This window comes from Chrysemys picta, unplaced genomic scaffold (genome assembly GCF_011386835.1).
Source record: "Chrysemys picta bellii isolate R12L10 unplaced genomic scaffold, ASM1138683v2 scaf427, whole genome shotgun sequence".
Lineage (NCBI taxonomy): Eukaryota > Metazoa > Chordata > Testudines > Emydidae > Chrysemys > Chrysemys picta.
This window is the reverse complement of record NW_027053134.1, coordinates 35001-40000: the sequence shown is the minus strand read 5'-3', so window position 1 is coordinate 40000 and position 5000 is coordinate 35001. Positions and strand designations below refer to the sequence as shown.

Below are 5000 nucleotides of genomic sequence, written 5' to 3'. Positions count from 1 at the left end.
GGGCCCCTGGAAGTCTGGAAAAAGAAGAATGGAACCTGACGCCTCCGAGGAGGGGGCGCCCAGGGAAGGAGGGAGATCCGGGTTGACCTGCTGACCGGACGGGAAAGAGGCCACCGGGCGTCCCCCCCCTTAAAACCTAGGGGTTGACCTGGTGGCCGGAAAGCGAACCGGCCAGCAGGTGAACCCTTTCGATTCCACGGGTTGACCTGGTGCCCGGGAAGCGAACCGGCCAGCAGGTGAACCCGTTCGATTCCACGGGTTGACCTGGTGCCCGGGAAGCGAACCGGCCAGCAGGTGAACCCGTTCGATTCCACGGGTTGACCTGGTGCCCGGGAAGCGAACCGGCCAGCAGGTGAACCCGTTCGATTCCACGGGTTGACCTGGTGCCCGGGAGGGGACTCTGAAAATTTTTCAGCCCTTTCGACTCGGGGTTGACCTGGTGGCCGAGAGGGGACTCGCACGGCAGGCAAGCCGCCCTGGGCTCACCCTCCCCGGCCGCAGCGAGGGACTGCCACCCGGCCGACTGGATCGGGCCCCTGGAAGTCTGGAAAAAAGAATGGAACCTGACGCCTCCGAGGAGGGGGCGCCCAGGGAAGGAGGGAGATCCGGGTTGACCTGCTGACCGGACGGGAAAGAGGCCACCGGGCGTCCCCCCCCTTAAAACCTAGGGGTTGACCTGGTGGCCGGAAAGCGAACCGGCCAGCAGGTGAACCCGTTCGATTCCACGGGTTGACCTGGTGCCCGGGAAGCGAACCGGCCAGCAGGTGAACCCGTTCGATTCCACGGGTTGACCTGGTGCCCGGGAAGCGAACCGGCCAGCAGGTGAACCCGTTCGATTCCACGGGTTGACCTGGTGCCCGGGAGGGGACTCTGAAAATTTTTCAGCCCTTTCGACTCGGGGTTGACCTGGTGGCCGAGAGGGGACTCGCACGGCAGGCAAGCCGCCCTGGGCTCACCCTCCCCGGCCGCAGCGAGGGACTGCCTCCCGGTCGACTGGATCGGGCCCCTGGAAGTCTGGAAAAAAGAATGGAACCTGACGCCTCCGAGGAGGGGGCGCCCAGGGAAGGAGGGAGATCCGGGTTGACCTGCTGACCGGACGGGAAAGAGGCCACCGGGCGTCCCCCCCCCCTTAAAACCTAGGGGTTGACCTGGTGGCCGGAAAGCGAACCGGCCAGCAGGTGAACCCGTTCGATTCCACGGGTTGACCTGGTGCCCGGGAAGCGAACCGGCCAGCAGGTGAACCCGTTCGATTCCACGGGTTGACCTGGTGCCCGGGAAGCGAACCGGCCAGCAGGTGAACCCGTTCGATTCCACGGGTTGACCTGGTGCCCGGGAAGCGAACCGGCCAGCAGGTGAACCCGTTCGATTCCACGGGTTGACCTGGTGCCCGGGAGGGGACTCTGAAAATTTTTCAGCCCTTTCGACTCGGGGTTGACCTGGTGGCCGAGAGGGGACTCGCACGGCAGGCAAGCCGCCCTGGGCTCACCCTCCCCGGCCGCAGCGAGGGACTGCCACCCGGCCGACTGGATCGGGCCCCTGGAAGTCTGGAAAAAAGAATGGAACCTGACGCCTCCGAGGAGGGGGCACCCAGGGAAGGAGGGAGATCCGGGTTGACCTGCTGACCGGACGGGAAAGAGGCCACCGGGCGTCCCCCCCCCCTTAAAACCTAGGGGTTGACCTGGTGGCCGGAAAGCGAACCGGCCAGCCGGTGAACCCGTCCGATTCCACGGGTTGACCTGGTGGCCGGGAAGCGAACCGGCCAGCAGGTGAACCCGTTCGATTCCACGGGTTGACCTGGTGCCCGGGAGGGGACTCTGAAAATTTTTCAGCCCTTTCGACTCGGGGTTGACCTGGTGGCCGAGAGGGGACTCGCACGGCAGGCAAGCCGCCCTGGGCTCACCCTCCCCGGCCGCAGCGAGGGACTGCCACCCGGCCGACTGGATCGGGCCCCTGGAAGTCTGGAAAAAAGAATGGAACCTGACGCCTCCGAGGAGGGGGCGCCCAGGGAAGGAGGGAGATCCGGGTTGACCTGGTGACCGGACGGGAAAGAGGCCACCGGGCGTCCCCCCCTTAAAACCTAGGGGTTGACCTGGTGGCCGGAAAGCGAACCGGCCAGCCGGTGAACCCGTCCGATTCCACGGGTTGACCTGGTGGCCGGGAAGCGAACCGGCCAGCAGGTGAACCCGTTCGATTCCACGGGTTGACCTGGTGCCCGGGAGGGGACTCTGAAAATTTTTCAGCCCTTTCGACTCGCGGTTGACCTGGTGGCCGAGAGGGGACTCGCACGGCAGGCAAGCCGCCCTGGGCTGACCCTCCCCGGCCGCAGCGAGGGACTGCCTCCCGGCCGACAGGATCGGGCCCCTGGAAGTCTGGGGGGGGGGGGGGAATCGCCCCACGCCTCCGAGGAGGGCTGCCCGGGCGGGCCTGGCCCCGGAGCTCGAAAAAAAAAAAAAGGATCGGGCCCACTAGAGACATGGACCAGGCCGCCCTGGGCTCACCCTCCCCGGCCGCAGCGAGGGACTGCCTCCCGGCCGACTGGATCGGGCCCCTGGAAGTCTGGGGGGGGGGGGAAATGGAACCTGACGCCTCCGAGGAGGGGACGCCCAGGGAAGGAGGGAGATCCGGGTTGACCTGGTGACCGGACGGGAAAGAGGCCACCGGGCGTGCCCCCGTTAAAACCCCTAGGGGTTGACCTGGTGGCCGGAAAGCAAACCGGCCACTGGGTAGGCCGGTCGGCAACCTAGGGGTTGACCTGGTGGCCGGGAAGCGAACCGGCCAGCAGGTGAACCCGTCCGATTCCACGGGTTGACCTGGTGCCCGGGAGGGGACTCTGAAAATTTTTCAGCCCTTTCGACTCGGGGTTGACCTGGTGGCCGAGAGGGGCCTCGCACGGCAGGCAAGCCGCCCTGGGCTCACCCTCCCCGGCCGCAGCGAGGGACTGCCCCTCCCCACCCCCCGGCTGACAGGATCGGGCGCACTGGAAGTCCGGGACAGTATTTTCCCCGACGCCGGGGAGGGCGGGCGGAGGGGCTCTGGCGGCCAGCCCGGGCCCCGGAGCTCGAAAAGGAAAAAAGGACCGGGCCCGCGAGAGACGGGGGCCCTGCCGCAGGGGGGGGGGCAGTCCGACCGGGGCTCACCGTGCGGCAGGCCCGGGCGTCGGCAGGGGAAAGCGGGCGAGGAGGCGCGGGGCCGGGTGCCTACGGCCATACCGGACCGAACGCCCCCGATCCCGTCCGATCTCGGAAGGTAAACCGTCCCGGGCCTGGCTAGTACTTGGATGGGTGACCGCCTGGGAATCCCAGGTGCCGTAGGCAGCTTTTCCCGGTCCGAGTCAGCTCTCTCTCCTTTTCTGGGGGGGAAGGAGAGGGGGGGACGGGCCGGAAAGCCCCTCGTCGCTCCTGCCGAGTCGGAGGTCGCGGCCGCAGGTCACGGGTCTGGGCGCCTGGGGTCCGGCTCCCCACCCACCCGGCTTCCTCCGCGGAGGACCCCCCCCGGGGCCACCGAAGCCGCTGGGGGAGACGCCGGGCATGGGGCGGACTGGCCCGGACCCTCCCGGCCGCCGGCCCGCAGGTCCGCCCCGAATCCCCCCCCGCGGCCACCCAGGCCAGGCCTGGCCAGGCGGGACGGACGGCGGGTGTCCAGCGCCCAGCGGCTTCCTCCAGCGGGGACCCACGGACCCCAAAGCCGCAGGGGGAGGCCCCGGGCCTGGGACGGACTCGCTCGGACCCCCTGCGCCCGGCCGCCGGCCCGCGGGACCGCCCCGAATCCCCCCGCGGCCACCCAGGCCAGGCCTGGCCAGGCGGGACGGACGGCGGGTGTCCAGCGCCCAGCGGCTTCCTCCAGCGGGGACCCACGGACCCCAAAGCCGCAGGGGGAGACCCCAGGCCCGGGACCGACTCGCTCGGACCCCCCGCCTCCCCTGCGCCCGGCCGCCGGCCCGCGGGACCGCCCCGAATCCCCCCGCGGCCACCCAGGCCAGGCCTGGCCAGGCGGGACGGACGGCGGGTGTCCAGCTCCCAGTGGCTTCCGCCAGCGGGGACCCACGGACCCCAAAGCCGCAGGGGGAGGCCCCGGGCCCGGGACGGACTCGCTCGGACCCCCCGCCTCCCCTGCGCCCGGCCCCCGGCCCGCGGGACCGCCCCGAATCCCCCCGCGGCCATCCAGGCCAGGCCTGGCCTGGCGGGCCGGTGTGCAGCTCCCCCGGGCTTCCTCCCCCGACGACCCGCGCCCCCCTGAGCCGCAGGCGGAGACCCCGGCCCCGGGGCGGACCGGCCCGGGCTCGCCCGAGCCCCCTGCGCCCGGCCCGCAGGACCGCCCCCCCGAATCCCCCGGGAGAGGCCCGGCCTGCACGCCACTGACGACCCGCGGCCCCCAAAGTCGCAGGAGGCGCCCCCCCCCCCCCGGTTAGCCCCGTCTCGCTCCGCGCCCCCCGCCCCTCGCTGCCGGGACCGGGCGCCGCCCCAGAGTCAGCCGCAGCCGGCCGGCCTGAGAGCTGCCCTCCTGTGGACGACGGTGAGTTTACCTTGATACTAACCGGCCGTCAGCCAGGTCAACCCCATTGCTAGACTGGGGTGGACCTGGTGGCCGAGTGGGGACTTGGAACATTTGACAGCTGCTTCCCGGGGCTTGACCGGTTGTCCTGAACGCCCCCCACCCCCACCCCCAGCCCCCGGCTCCTGCTCCCCTCTCCCCAGCCTCGGTGCTCCGCTCCCTGCCTCGGAGGCTGCCTCTCTGCGGCGCCTGCATCGCCTCCGAGGACGCGCACCCTCCGGAGGCTGGACGTAAACCCACCACTGCCGCCGACCCGGCTCTCCGAGGGACGACTGTGAGGCCCCCCACCCCACCCCACCCCCGGACCGCCCTGGGGACGACTGCTAAGCCTCCCCCACCGGACCGCCCGGGGGAAGACTGCGACGCCTCCCGCCAGGCCCCCACCCAGCCTGGGGGAAGACTGCTAAGCCTCCCCCCCACACACACACACACACACTGTCGGGGGATGA

The 5000-nt window shown here is 70.7% G+C and overlaps 1 non-coding gene across 1 annotated transcript; it reads left to right on the top strand.

Annotated features, from left to right (window-relative positions):
* Positions 1–3195: 3195 nt before the first annotated feature.
* Positions 3196–3314, top strand: LOC135978746 (5S ribosomal RNA). Its single transcript, XR_010596115.1, has one exon. It is a non-coding gene; the product is annotated as a 5S ribosomal RNA (ribosomal RNA).
* The last annotated feature ends 1686 nt before the right edge of the window (positions 3315–5000 follow it).